Raw genomic sequence first — 15499 nt, 5'->3', positions numbered from 1 at the left:
ACCAAGTGTACAAGGGTTCCCGTTTCTCCAAATCCTCTCCAGCATTTGTTATCTCTTGTTTTACTGATAATAGATGTCCTAACAGGTATGAGGTGATATCTCACTGTGGTTTTGACTTGCATTTCCCTGATGATGAGTGATGTTGAGCACCTTTTTATGTACCTGTTGGCCATTTGTATCTTCTTTGGAAAAATATCTATTCAGGTATTTTGCCCATTTTTTAAATTGGGTCGTTTTTATTGATTGATTGATTGATTGCTATTGAGGTCTATGAATTGCTTGTATATTTTGGATATTGACCCCTTAATGGATGTTTGATCTGCCTATATTTTTTCCCATTCTGTAGGTTGCTTTTTCAGTTTGTTGATGGTTTCTTTTGCTGTCCAGAAGCTTTTTAGTTTGATGTGGTTTCACTTCTTTATTTTTGCTTTTATTATGTTTGCTTTTGGTGTCAAATCTAAAAACTCATTGCCAAGACCAATGTCAAGAAGCGTACTCCCTGTGTTTTCTTCTGAGAGTTTCAGGTCATACATTCAAGTCTTAATCCATTTTGAGTTGATTTTTGTGTATGGTGCATTGTATATCTAGTTTTCCCAACACCATTTATTAAAGAGCTTGTCCTTAACCCATTGTATTTTCTTGGCACCGTTGTCAAAAATTAATTGACCATATGTGTATGCATGAGTTTATTTCTGGGCTCTTTATTCTGTTTGGTTGATCTTTTTGTTTTTATGCCAATTCTATACTGTTTTGATTACTATAACTTTATAATATAGTTTGAAGTCAGGAATTGTGATGCCTCCAGCTTTATTCTTCTTTCTCAAAATTGCTTTGGCTATTTGGGGTCTTTTGCAGTTCCATAAGAATTTTAGGACTGGTTAAATATATATTCATATATACATTTATAAATGTGTGTGAATACATATATATATTCACATAAATTTATGTGAATTTTTTATTTATGTGAAAAATGTCATTGGAATTTTAATAGGGATTGCATTGAATCTGTGGATTGCTTTGGGTAGTATTGATACTTTAATAATATTAATTTTTCCAATTAATGAACATGGAATATCTTTACATTTATTTGTGTCTTTTTCAATTTCTTTCATCATTGTTTTATAGTTTTCAGTGTACACATCTTTCACTTCCTTGATTAAATTTATTTCTAAGTATTTTATTCTTTTTTGAAACTATTGTAAATGGGATTATTTTCTTAATTTCTCTTTCTGATAGTTCATTGTTAGTGTATAGAAACACACCTAATTTTTGTATGTTGATTTTGTACCCTGAACTTTACTGAATTTATTTGTTTTAATAGTTTTTCGTGGAGTCTTTAGAGTTTTCTACATATAACACATCATCTGTGAACCGAGACAATTTTACTTCTTCCTTTCCAATTTGTATGCCCTTTCCTTCTTTCCATCTTGGCTTAATTATTCTGTCTAGTAATGTTGCTGGTACTGCACAATAGTGCTCTATAAAATAGTTTTGGCCATCAAATCATTTTCTCAATAGTCACAATACTGGAAAATCCATATTCATACTTAAATATGTATCTAAATATTTGAATCAGTTACATATCTCCAAAACACTACACAATTTACCTAAGTCATGGGGCAAATTGTGATGGGAATGGAATCCAGTAGCCTTGCTTTTAAGGCCAAAGTAACAAATGACGGCTGATTATTTTAGCAGATATAGATCATTTTCTTGATTTTGGCTTTTAAGATGAGTTTTATCTTTTTTTTTTAAATTTTATTATGTTATGTTAGTCACCATACATTACATCATTAGTTTTTGATGTAGTGTTCCATGATTCATTGTTTGCGTATAATACCCAGTCCTCCATGCAGAACATGTCCTCTTTAATACCCATCACCAGGCTAACCCATTCCCCCACCCCCTCCCCTCTAGAACCCTCAGTTTGTCTTTCAGAGTCCATAGTCTCTCATGGTTCGTCTCCCCCTCCAATTTCCCCCCCTTCATTCTTCCCCTCCTACTATCTTCTTCTTCTTCTTCTTCTTCTTTTTAACATATAATGTATTATTTGTTTCAGAGGTACAAGTCTGTGATTCAACAGTCTTACACAATTCACAGCGCTCACCATAACACATGCCCTCCCCAATGTCTATCACCCAGCCTCGCCATCCCTCCCACCCCCCCACCACTCCAGCAACCCTCAGTTTGTTTCCTGAGATTAAGAATTCCTCATATTAGTGAGGTCATATGATACATGTCTTTCTCTGATTGACTTATTTTGCTCAGCATAATACCTTCCAGTTCCATCCACATCGTCGCAAATGGCAAGATTTCATTCCTTTTGATGGCTGCATAATATTCCGTTGCATATGTATATACCACATCTTCTTTATCCATTCATCTGTCGATGGACATCTTGGCTCTTTCCACAGTTTGGCTATTGTGGACATTGCTGCTATAAACATCGGGGTGCATGTACCCCTTTGGATCCCTACATTTGTACCTTTGGGGTAAATACCCAGTAGTGCAATTGCTGGATCATATGGTAGCTCTATTTTCAACTTTTTGAGGAACCTCCATACTGTTTTCCAGAGGGGCTGCACCAGCTTGCATTCCCACCAACAGTGTAGGAGGGTTCCCTTTTCTCCACATCCCCGCCAACATCTGTCATTTCCTGACTTATTAATTTTAGCCATTCTGACTGGTGTGAGGCAATATCTCATTGAGGTTTTGATTTGGATTTCCCTGATGCCGAGCGATGCTGAGCACTTTTTCATGTGTCTGTTGGCCATTTGGATGTCTTCTTTGAAAAAATGTCTGTTCATGTCTTCTGCCCATTTCTTGATTGGATCATTTGTTCTTTGGATGTTGAGTTTGATAAGTTCTTTATAGATTTTGGATACTAGCCCTTTATCTGATATGTCATTTGCAAATCTAAGATGAGTTTTATCTTGATTGAAGCTACTTGAAGGACAACCTTAGAACCTTTAAATCATAAAATGTAGTATTCAGAACTAGTGGATGGTAGAACTTCTGGTATGATCTGCTATTTTTTATTCTAGTGAACCAATTAATTAAAAATTTTATAGTTAGAGAATAGAAATTGCAAATATTTCTCATTACAAAAACTGTAACATTCTATAACAACATTCTTCTGAATAATATAAAGCATACTAACTTTCTTTTTTTTTAAGATTTATTTATTTATTTGAGAGAGAGAGAGAGACAGCATGGGGAGAGGGGAAAAGGGAGGGGGAGAGAAAGAATCCCAAGCAGACTCCTTGTTGAGCGCAGAGCTGGATGCAGGGCTCAATCCCACGACCCTGAGATCATGACCTTAACCAAAACCAAGAGTCAGATGCTCAACCAGTTGAGCCACCCAGGCACCCCAAGCATAGCAACTTTCTATTTGAATTAATTAATTTCCAGTTAGTAATGCCAAGCTTAGAATGATAGCTTTGGACTTGGATTATATTTATTAAGCTGTTCAAAAATGTAATGAACATAATCCAAAATTGCAAGATCTACATGAAATATAATGTATGTGGTCTACATTAATGGATTAAAAGAAAAAAGTCACTAGTGTTTAATTCCTGTTACAATTTGAATGCTAAGTAAGAGCAGTAGAGTAACATTGGTTTATGCCTAGTTTCTAAAGTAAAAAGACCAAGTAGTGTGTTATGACTGTGATGAAAACAAATTGCATAATAAGTGGGTTATATGTAGAACTACATATAATCCACAGGAATGTGCTTACAAGAGATAGAGACTAAATCTGAAATAAAGAATTCATCCTATTTTGGATGGAAGGAAACTAAATCTCTTTATTTTGATATTTTCTTTTTGGATTTTTCCCTTCTTTTAATATATATCAGGTCCATGGTGAAAAATTAAATTAGATTAATGTTATAGAGAAAATCATTTGTATTTATGAGTTTGTTTTGTTGCTTAATCTTTGTGTGAGCTTGGTCTCAGTCTTCCATTAAATAAAGATTTCAGAATATTTTATCCCTCTTTAATTTTTTGATTCTTACAGAAGAATCGTGTTTAAAATAAGCCCTATACCCTTGCAATCAACTGTTCAAAAAAATCATTAACTCCTTCAAGGTGTCCTGAAGTTGGAAGTTTAGTCAAAATTAAAGATACACTTTAGGTAATGCTGATCTGTTGTGAATTATAATTTTCTTAAATTTATAAAATTTCACTTATAGATTATACTCTGTTTGAAACTAAAAATTATTTCTTTAAATATTTAATAATTAAGATGTTCACAGGTAGATATATCTATCCATTATAATTTTTAAAAATACAAACAAACAATGGAGATCTTTCCTCTCTACTTATTTCAAAACATATTATAGTTGGTTATTATTATCTTTTGCTTATTTTTTCTATTGTTCAAGAATTTAGGTCAAATTTTAGTTAATTTTAAGTAAGAATTTTCATTTTTTAAAAGATTTTATTTATTTATTTGACAGAGAGAGACACAGCGAGAGAGGGAACACAAACAGGGGCAGAGAGAGAGGGAGAAGCAGGCTCACTGCTGAGCAGGGAACCCGAAGCGGGGCTGAATCCCAGGACCCTGGGATCATGACCTGAGCCAAAGGCAGACAACATAACTGACTGAACCACCTAGGTGTTCCAATTTTCATTTGTTTTTAAAGCCTGTTTTACTTGACATTTCTTTTCTTTTCTTTTCTTTTCTTTTATTATGTTATGTTAATCATACATTACATCCTTTGTTTTTGATGTAGTGTTCCATGATTCATTGTTTGCATATAACACCCAGTGCTCCATTCAGTATGTGCCCTCTTTAATACCCATCACCAGGCTAACCCATCCCCCACCCTCCTCCCCTCTAGAACCCTCAGTTTGTTTTTCAGAGTCCATAGTCCCTCATGGTTCGTCTCCCCCTCTGATTTCCGCCCCCCTTCATTGTGCTATGGTGAGTGCTGTGAATTGTGTAAGACTGTTGAATCACAGACCTGTACCTCTGAAACAAATACTACATTATATGTTACTTGGCATTTCTTGAAATAAGTGATGGAATATAAAATAATTTGGAAATGAAAGATTGATAATTCTGTCCTAAATTAGACAAAACTCTCCAATAATTTGTAGAAACGAAACTAACTATACCTAAATGATGTTGCCTTGGAACCAGATCCATGTGGGTGGCCCAGCCCTTCAAATAAGGAGAGCCCAAAAATCCTCCATAGTCAGGATGACAGGATGATAGTCATGACCTGCCACTGGAAAGGCTTGTGCTCAGACTCCTTTTCTAGCAGTAACCATTTGTCAGTCATGATCCAATCAAAATCTTTGGCCCATTTTGGTTAAGAAAGCCAACGTCAGATCTGACCTGGGATCGTGGCCTCAATAATATCATGTGCTATTGGATTACCTTACCACTCACCATAACAGGCAAAGAGAAGAGCTCAGAGAACCATTCTTTCTACCACCAACACACTGGTTTTCTTGGGGAGTCCCATTTTATTCAATAGACTTTATTTTGGTGCTTCTCATCTGCGTTGTATTTTTGATCAACCCACTTATTTTTAGTGCAAGGGGTCCTTAAACTGGGATTGCTAAATAGACACAGTTGTTCAGCTTCTTCTTCTTCTTTTTTTTTTAAACAAGCTGAATGCCAGAAGCCAAACTAGGGGAATCTTCATATCAGAGTCCATAGTCTCTCATGGTTCGTCTCCCCCTCTGATTTCCGCCCCCCTTCATTGTGCTATGGTGAGCACAGTTGCTGAGACCACAGTTTCTGCTGTTCATCCACAAGCATAGGTTCCACATTTCATGTAGATAGCTGGCTAGTGGTAGAAGAAGTCATTCTAAGGCATCCTTCACAGCCTGAGATGTCATCTCAAAGGGATATATTGCTCGAGACACCTGTTATCAATCTCTTTAAGTGGGGTGCATCCTACTTTCTCCTCAACCCCACCACCTCTAGCAAACAAGCTGGTATTTCCATAGTGCAAATTACAGAAACTGAGTTCAGGATCAAAAGAATGTAAAACCAAGACTAAGAGCTAAATGAGTGCTACTTGTGGACCCAGTCTAAGTTAGGCTGATTCTAAAGGCCTGGAGTCAAGTACACAATGAGTATTGCTTATTTGGAAACTCTATCTCTCAGGCTTTTAAATGACCTTTTTTAATGGTGTGGCTGCCTTCCATGTGAGGGGATCTCACTTTCGCAGTGGGTACTCAGTGATACTACCTTTTTGAATAGCCCACAGGACTCCCCACTGATTCATGACCATTTGTAGAACAGTGTCAGTCTCTGGGGCCCTTCATTTTTTTTTTTTTTCCCTTGGTACAACAAGACAAATGCGCTGAAACTGTGCCAAGGCTTTGCTTCAACCATAGCATGAGATAAAGAGGATTTACAGGCAAAGAACTCTCTTGAACAGCAGCCAAAAAAGCAGATAACTTTTAAATAACACAGTGTGGTGGAAGAAACTGCCTTGTGGCAATCTACTTTTGAGAAAAATAGCAACTATTGACAGTACATGTTGGCAAGCTGCATATGCTTAAGCTCTAGGGAAGGTGGAAGGTTACTATACTGTTTATGGTTTTTCTTACATGGCTAACACTGAATTGAATGTTACAGACAGAAGTGACATTTTTATTACTTATCTTCAACCAAGTTCAATTGATTTACAACAATCAGCCATATGACTAATTCAATTTGAATGGAAATGAGTTCAAAGAATACATTAAAAGAAACATACGATGATAAATTATCTAAATTATACAAATGTCCCCCTCACTTTAACAAATTTAGATTTGTGAAGTAGATAAATAATAGATAATTGCTTTCTTTTATTGAAGGGCTCTTTTCTTTTTCAGTATAAGGTGATTCATCTCTAGATTTCTCTAAATAGTGAACTCTCTTAATGTTCTTAAATATAATTAGCTTCCAAAAATCCTTTTCAAAAACATGTTTTCTGGAACACATCTACTGCATCAGATGAAGGTTATTATGCTAAGACTCTCAAACTGTTAACGTGGGAGAGTTGATATATCATGTCCTTTGATTAGCATCCAACACCACGGTCCTAATGGGTAGTGCATGAAGGTGATAATACCTAAGGACACTGATTTTATTTTTTTTTGAGTGAGAAAGAGAGAGAGAGAGAGAGAGCACACACGCATGCGTGCACGTTGGGTGGGGTTGGGGAGGGGGTAGGGCCAGAGGGAAAGGGAGAGAGAGAATCCCAAGCAGGCTCCACCCCCAGCGGGTGAGCCCAATGCTGGGCTCGATTCCACAACCCCCAGATCAGGACCTGAGCTGAAATCAAGAGTTGGGCACTCAACTGCCTGAGCCACCCAGGTGGCCCCTAAGGACACTGATTTTTTTTTTTTAAGATTTTATTTATTTATTTGACAGAGAGAGAGAGAGAGAGAGAGAGAGAGAGAGACAGTGAGAGAGGGAACACAAGCAGGGGGAGTAGGAGAGGGAGAAGCAGGCTTACGCTGAGCAGGGAGCCAGATGCGGGGCTCCATCCCAGGAATCTGGGATCATGACCTGAGCCGAAGGCAGACGCTTAACGACAGCCACCCAGTTGCCCCAGGACACTGATTTTTAAATATATATAATATGAAGGGGCAAAATGTCTTCTAGTCATGGAAATAACTACGTAGACTGTAACAGAGTCCAGGGAAGATGCTGGCTGGGTCTGAGGTGAGTAATAGTCCAGATGCAAAAGAAATGTTGTCTGTGGTAGGGTAGGGAAATCCATTAGATTTCTCATCTCTAGCCTGAGTTCACATTCACCCTCAATGTTCTGATAGCTAATTTGTTGCTCAAGTACCTTAAGACCATGAAAGGAAGTACACTGATTTGGAGGAAGTGGGAATAGCTTTCATTATAAATTGTCTAATAGACACATTTAATGATCTCTGCATGTATGGACAACAGTCCTAGACCAGGACTGTTGAAAACAAAGTCCTATAGATTCAACCCAGAACTTTTTTGGCCAGCAAGACTTTAGATTTGTGGTTCTCAAACTTTTCCACATCATGGCACATACAGAAAATGATGATATTTGTAAGTCCTCCAGGTGAACTGGAGAGGATTTGAGGGAGTCAAGATGGGGTTCCATGAAAAAAAATTATATTTCTTTTATATCTTTATATTACATATTTATGATAAACAAAATAAAAGTAGAGATACATTGAATATAGAGTTTATAAAAAATTTACAAATAAAATGGACTCACATTTTTATTTATTTTTTGCTTCACATTTTAAAATGAAAAGTTGAGTTTGCTTCTGTGAATATTTTACACACACACACACACACACACACACACACACACACACACACACCTGATTTGCAGCTCAAAACTGCTCTATGTAATTCCTAATCAGACCTTTCATATTCTTCATAGTCCCCTTGGTCAGAGATTATGTTTACACAAGCAGAGGTGGCAAATAGCAGATTAGCACTTTTTCTTCAATGACTGAAAACTGTTTTCTTGCTCTTTATCAGATAATTTGATCTTTGATCTTTTAAAATCTTACTTCATAGACTTACCATTTTTTAAGCATAAAAGTCTCCTTATCTTTGACAAATGCAACATTGAAATGTTTTGTGATAATGAATGGATTTTGAATCCTTTAAAATGTTTCATACTATTTCAAAGTTTTCATGAAGTTTTTCTTCCGGCATAAATACATTGCTCCACTGGTTTTACTAATACTTTAGTGTTCAAATTCTAACAGTTACTAAACATTAGTAGCGATTTTTTTCTTTAAATCCATTAATATTGACACTGCACATTCCTATATCTGATGGGCTCCTACCAATCTCGGATCAAGTTCTTTAAGATGCTCAAAATATTAGTTTTTTTATTTTTTAAAAAAGATTTATTTATTTACCTGAGAAAGAGAGTGAGCGCGTGAGCAGGGGAAGGGGCAGAGGGAGCAGACTCCCCGCAGAGTGCAAAGGCAGGACAGGACTTGATCCCAGGACCCTGAGGTCATGACCTGAGCCAAACCAAGAGGGGCCATTTAACTAAATGAGCCACCCAGGAGCCCCTAGTTAACGCGTTTTTTTAAAGCCAATAAACCAACATTCATATCTGTAAAGCAAGAATCATTTATACCCACACTTACACTCACAATTTCAATTCCTCTTTTAGCTCAGAAATTCTTGAGAAAATTTTCGTTGGTCAACCTCTTTGGTATTAACTGGTAGTATATTTTTCTGATCTTAATTCTTTGCATAAAGTTCTAAACAAGTATGACTACGGTGGCTTGGATTCACCATTTTGAGAATATCATTTAATGTGGAAAACAGGTCCATGGAAAATTTTCACACCAACATTTCTCTGCAATTAAAAGTTCTTTCATTGATGGGGTTTTGGGAACCAACTATTGATGTACACCCTTTAACTTGGAATTATTATTTGTTTCAAAATAGTCATTTAGCACTTTAAATATCTTATCTCAAGAACTTTGTTTTGGTACCTCTTTGCAGAACAAATAATGTTTTTTTTGAAGCATTTCTCTTTATGTAGTCTAACTAGATTTATTAACTGGGTATACTTTGTAGTGTCTGTAGATTGATCAGTTATGTTTGATTTCTAGATTAGTATTATCCCTATGGCAACTCACATGTCATAAATGCATCTACTTGTGGTACTGCTCAAAAATGACATCTTTTCCATGCTCTTATCTTGCTGGCCCCAAACACAGGCAATTGTAACATAGGCTGTTAAATTGAGTGATTTTATAATTATGTACGCAACTTGGCTTTTGCTATGAAATTGAACTTCATCTCATACAGGTGTAACTGATTTCATAAAACATTTATTCTTTTTAAAATTTTAAGCTTGCCGATGCTTTAGGAAGTTCAATTCTTTTTCTCTTTTAAGACATAAGTTTTGTGGAAGGGAGCTGGCCTGATTTGCTAGGCACTGTAACTTTTAACTTTTCCATGACCAAAAAAAAAAAAAAAAAAGGCTGAGGATTAAAAGAATTACTGGAGAACATACAAGTGAATTTGAGATAGTCCTCATTATTCTGCATGATTTAAGCTTCCTGATTCCTTGGCTTTCTTGGTTGCCCACTTTTGCCCCACATTTATTGAGATATGTTTATTTATATATTTATTATATATAAATATTTAAATATTAATATATACTCATGTACTGATTAATATATATTAATATATTTATTTCGCTCCCAGATTTATTGAGATGTAATTGACATACAACATTGTATAAGTTTAAGGTGTACAATGTGATGATTTGATACACATACTTATTGTAAAATGATTACCACAACCAGGTTAGTTAACATATCCTTCACCTCACATAATTACCATTTTATTGTTGTTGTGGTGGTGGTGAGACTATTAAAGCTTTACCCTCATAACAACTTTCAGGTATACAACACAGTTATTGTCAACTACAGTCACCATACTCTACTTTAGATCTCTGGAGCTTATTCATCTTATAACTGAATGTCTGCTCCCTTTGACCAACATCCCTCCATTTGTCCTGGCCCTTGATCCCTGGCAACCATCATTCTACTCTTTTTCTATGAGTTCAATGTTTTTAGATTCAAATATAAGTGAGATTATACAGTATTTGTCTTTCTCCGTCTGATTTATCTCATGTAGCATAATGCCCTCAAGGTCCATCCGTGTTGTCACAAATGGCAGGATTTCCTTCTTCTTTATGGCTGAATAGTATTCCATTGTATATAGATACACATTTTCTTTATCCATTCATCTGTCAATGGACATTTGGTTTGTTTCCATGTGTTGTCTCTTGTGAATAATGCTTTGCAGTACTGTTTTGAAAATCATCTCTGAAAGCCTAGCACCCGTTCCTCCAGGCCTTGCAACTATGCTATAAATCTCTAATTCCCTGTCAACTAGAATAGATTTTTGTCCACAGTGGAACTTTGAATGGTACAATAATTGGTACCAGAAATGGCTGCTGACCTTAGAAACCCAAAGATGTGGGGTGCCTGGGTGGCTCAGTTGGTTAAGCATCTGCCTTCGGCTCAGGTCATGATCCCAGTGTCCTGGGATCGAGTCCTGCATCAGGCTCCTTGCACAGCAGGGAGTCTGCTTCTCCCTCTGCCCTTCACCCCACTCGTGCATGCTCTCTCTCCCTCTCTCTATCTCAAATAAATAAATAAAATCTTTAAAAAAGAAAAAAAGAAATCCCAAGATGTAAATCTGGAACTGTTGTTTAACCTGAGTGAATTTGAAAACAGTGAAGAGATCTGTTTACTTTGAGAGGATATCTGATGGGAGTCACCAGTAGTCTCCTAGACAGAAGTACCTTTTGGAGACAGTTTTGACAGGACCGAGTGGCTACTGCTATAGCACAGTGTGGTGGACAAAATCGCCATAAGGCAAATTACTTCTAATTATATTTAATAGTTCTGAGACAGAAAATGATAGGCTTAGAGTTTTAAGTGTAAGCCATGGCTAGAGAACCAGAGACTATCGATGCCTGCCACACAATATCTTGTCTTTTATAGCCACAGTCTGGATCTGTAGATTTCTGATTTATAGTGTGTGCTGAATTCATAGCTTCATCAGGTTTCTGAAAAGACTTAGAAGCAATGACCAACCCAGTAGCAATGAGCAACCTTGGTGTTTAAATTATGGTCTCTAAATTTAATTTTCCACTATGATGATCCTGGGCAGAAAATATTTCCAAATTATATATGATAAATGACCTGTATCCAAAATATACAGAGAACAATTATGAGTCAATAGTAATAAGACAAGCAACCCAGTTAAAAGTAGGACAAATATTTGAACAGATACTTCACAAAAGAAGATATAGACATGGTTAACAAAAAATAGAATGAGCTCATCATTAGTCATGAAGGGAAAGCAAATTAAAACCAGAAGGAGGCACCACTACACACCCAATAGAATGGCTAAAATTTAAAGGCCTGACAATATCAAGTGTTGTACAGCATAGGAAGCAATTGGATCACTCACTCATTGGTGGTGGGTATGCAAATATAGTATAGATCCTTTGGAAAAACAGTTTGGCAAGTTCTCATAACATCAAGTATACACATGGCATAAGACCCAGAAATTCCATTTTTGGGTATTTTCCCGAGGAAGGAGAAACATATGTTCACACAAAAACCTGTGTATAAATGTTTAGAGCAGATTTATTTATAACAGTCCAAAACTGGAAAGAACCCAAATGTCCATCAACCAGTGACTGGATGTTGTATATCCATGTAGTGCAATACTACTCAGCAACAGAAAGAGACAAGCTACTGATAACATGCAAACTATGAACAAATCTCCAAAGCATTATGCTAAATTAAGAAGCCAGACACAAGAGGCAGCATATCACACAGTGCAATTTATAAGATATTCTAAAAATCCAAAATTATGGGGTGAGAAAACGATCCATTTTTCCTGGAGAAGAGGGTTAAAGGGAAAGGTCTGACTTCAAAAGGGTGTGAAGGAAATTTGGGATGATGGAAATGTTCTACATCTTCACTGTAGTAACAGTTACACAACTGTAAACATTTGTGAAAAATCATCCAGCCATATATGTTAAAATAAAAAGGATCCCCAAATATAGACATGTGCAGTGCAGACTAAGGTTGTGGGGAAAAAATTAAAACAGTAGCTTTAACTACTTTATGAAAACTCTACAATTTGTCATAGCAGTGCATTTTCAGAATGGGCTGGTATGATTCATTGGCTCAGAACATGGCTATAAAATTCAAGCTGACTTCGGTTCAAGTTCTGGTTCTGCCATTTATTAGTAGTGACCTTATGCTAATTACATCATTCGTACCTGAAAGGTTTATGGTGGGGATTTAATGATGCACTTAACCACTTCGTCACTGCTTGGCTCATATGGGCATTCAACAAATGTTAGTTATTTAAGAACATTTAGAAAGAGTCTATGTGGGGAGACACACATATAAACAAATAAATTACAATATCTTGTGAAAATAGCAGAAATAGAGCAAGTGTAAGGCACAGTGATGGCAAAAAATGAGAAATGTTTCACCATGTTTGAAGAAGCCAATGAAGACTTTCTGGAGGAAACCATGACTAAGATAAATTCTGAAAGACAACTAGATGGTTTTCAGCCTGATTAGGAGAGTGAAGGGCATAAAATGTCAGTGTACTTGGAGAATTATAAGCAGTTTGCTATTCCTTTCCTTTCTTTCTTTCTTTCTTTCTTTCTTTCTTTCTTTCTTTCTTTCTTTCTTTCTTTCTTTCTTTCTTTCTTTCTTTCTTTCTTTCTTTCTTTCTTTCTTCCTTCCTTCCTTCCTTTCTCTCTCTCTCTCTCTCTCTCTTTCTTTCTTTCTTCTTTTGTGATTAGAGAAGCTACTGCAATATGGAGGAGTCAGCCAGAATAAACTCTTGAATGCTAACTTAGGAATCTTGTTGCATCTCATCATGCATGTGGTGGAGTGATCGGGAGCCAACAAGGAGGGAAACAAATTACAAAGATTACTTTGGTCATCTTGGAGAAGGTGGATTGAGGTCAGGATGAAGCTAGAGTGTGACAAACCTGTCAGAAGTCTTGTTAGATGAAATCAGGTAAAGAATGGTGACATTCAGCCCTTGGAGTATGGGAATGGAAAGGTGAGAATAAATTCAAGAGAGTTTTAGGGGAATCCACATAATTGATATGAAGGAGAATGGCTCTAAAATGACATTTAGAATTCATGCTTGGGTATCTAGGTGGGTAGTGGTACGTCTTGATAAATAGAAAAACATGTTCCTAAAGGGAAATGATGAGTTTAGGTGAGTAGTATTGATGTTCGAAGTGCCTGTGGACATCCACATAGAGCTTTCCAATAAAAGGAAGGATATATGAACCTAAAGCTCAGTATTGAAGTCGGCTGGGGAGCTATATGTATGGCAGTTGAAGTGACAGAAATAAAGAAGATCACCCTGGAAAAGCATAAAGTATGATAAAGGAACCAGGGACAGAACCCTGGGAAATAACAACACTTAAGTCTGTATAGAAAAGACCTTAAATAGTGGTCATAAAACTAGGAGGATCAAGAGCAAGTAGTATCAAGGAAACCAAGGAAGGTGTTTCAAGAATGAGGTATCATCAAGAGTTTTATATGCAGCGGTGATGTCAAGGAAAATGAAGACTAAGAAACAGCCAACGGATTGGAGTAGTTTTAGTAGTGGGAGCAAATTAGATCACTGTGGTTTGAAGAGTGAATGGAGGTTAACACATGTGGAAATATCAAATACAGGCTACTGTTTTGGAAACTCATGGTCAAGAAGAGAAAGAAGAACAGAATAATAGCTAGAAGGAAATACAGGTTGAAAGGAGGTTGTTTGTTTGTTTGTTTGTTTTATGAGGCAAAGGAGAGACTTCACAGTATTCCTATATTGAAGGGGAAAGGGCTGGAAGAGAGGGAGAGGCTGAAGATATAGGAGTGTATTACTCAAGGTCCAATCAGGAGACAGAAATCGCAAGTCATTTGATAGAAAATTTAATATAAAGAATTCTTAAATATTTATAAAGCTGTTTATCAGGTAATTTAAAAGGTGATATAAGGACATAAAGGGATATGAAAGAAGAAACTGTAAGAAACATCTAACATTCTTAGGGCTGGGGGACCAGCAGAGGCAGTAAGAGATGGAGTTTTAAAAGTGTGAGAGGAATTCAGGAGAGGGAGAAATTTTTTTTTTTTTTTTTTTTGCTAAAGTCCAATCAAAGAGTATTTTATGAAGACGGCATTTGAGCTGGGTGTAACTAAGTAGAAATGAAAGAATATTCCAGGAGTTACACGAGTTGCACATGACCCGGCAAATAGTAGATGCTTAATAAATATTTGTTGAATAGATGAAATTATGAAGGACAGTGAGCAAAATCCAGAGGGTTAAAGTATGGAAAAATTGGGGGAACCCTACGTTTGACTGGGACTTGTGTTGTGGGAGAATGGTGGGCGGCATAAATAGAATAGGGCTGCGGTAGTTTTGAATACCGGGCTAAGGAGTTCAGACTTTATTTTAGGAAGCCAGCTCAAGTTTGAGTAGGGGAGTGACATGTCTAAAACAATAGTTTCTGGAAGGTTGATCTGTCTCTGGTATGGTGAATAAATAGGAAGGAGAGAGGAACCGAAATCATCAGAAGCCAAAAAGGATGACGTGGGTTGGGGTGACAGTAAGGATTAAAAGAGAGGGAATAGATACGAGACAAAATGAAGAGGGCCAATTGACTTAACCGCTGATTGGAGGGGAGGGTGGAGGACGAAGAAGGGAAATGGAGATCTAGGCCATTGGGAAGAATGGCATAAAGAGGAAAGAAAGGTGTAAGAGATTTTGAAGGGACAAGATAAGTTCTGTGAGGGCCGACTAGACACCCTAGCGCATGCAAGGTGTCGGCCCTGCAGGTCTGCGGCTTCGTGGAGTCCGGACAGGAACTTGGAAGTCATCTGCGCGATTCTGGCTGAGGCCTGTCTTTGGGAGAAAGCAAGAGCATCTCAGAGTATGTGAACCCAGAGCCGGCCCGCTGGCTAGAAG

Source organism: Zalophus californianus, chromosome 9, assembly GCF_009762305.2.
Source record: "Zalophus californianus isolate mZalCal1 chromosome 9, mZalCal1.pri.v2, whole genome shotgun sequence".
Classification (NCBI taxonomy): domain Eukaryota; kingdom Metazoa; phylum Chordata; class Mammalia; order Carnivora; family Otariidae; genus Zalophus; species Zalophus californianus.
The sequence above is the reverse complement of the archived record's forward strand: the minus strand, read 5'-3'. Positions refer to the sequence as shown.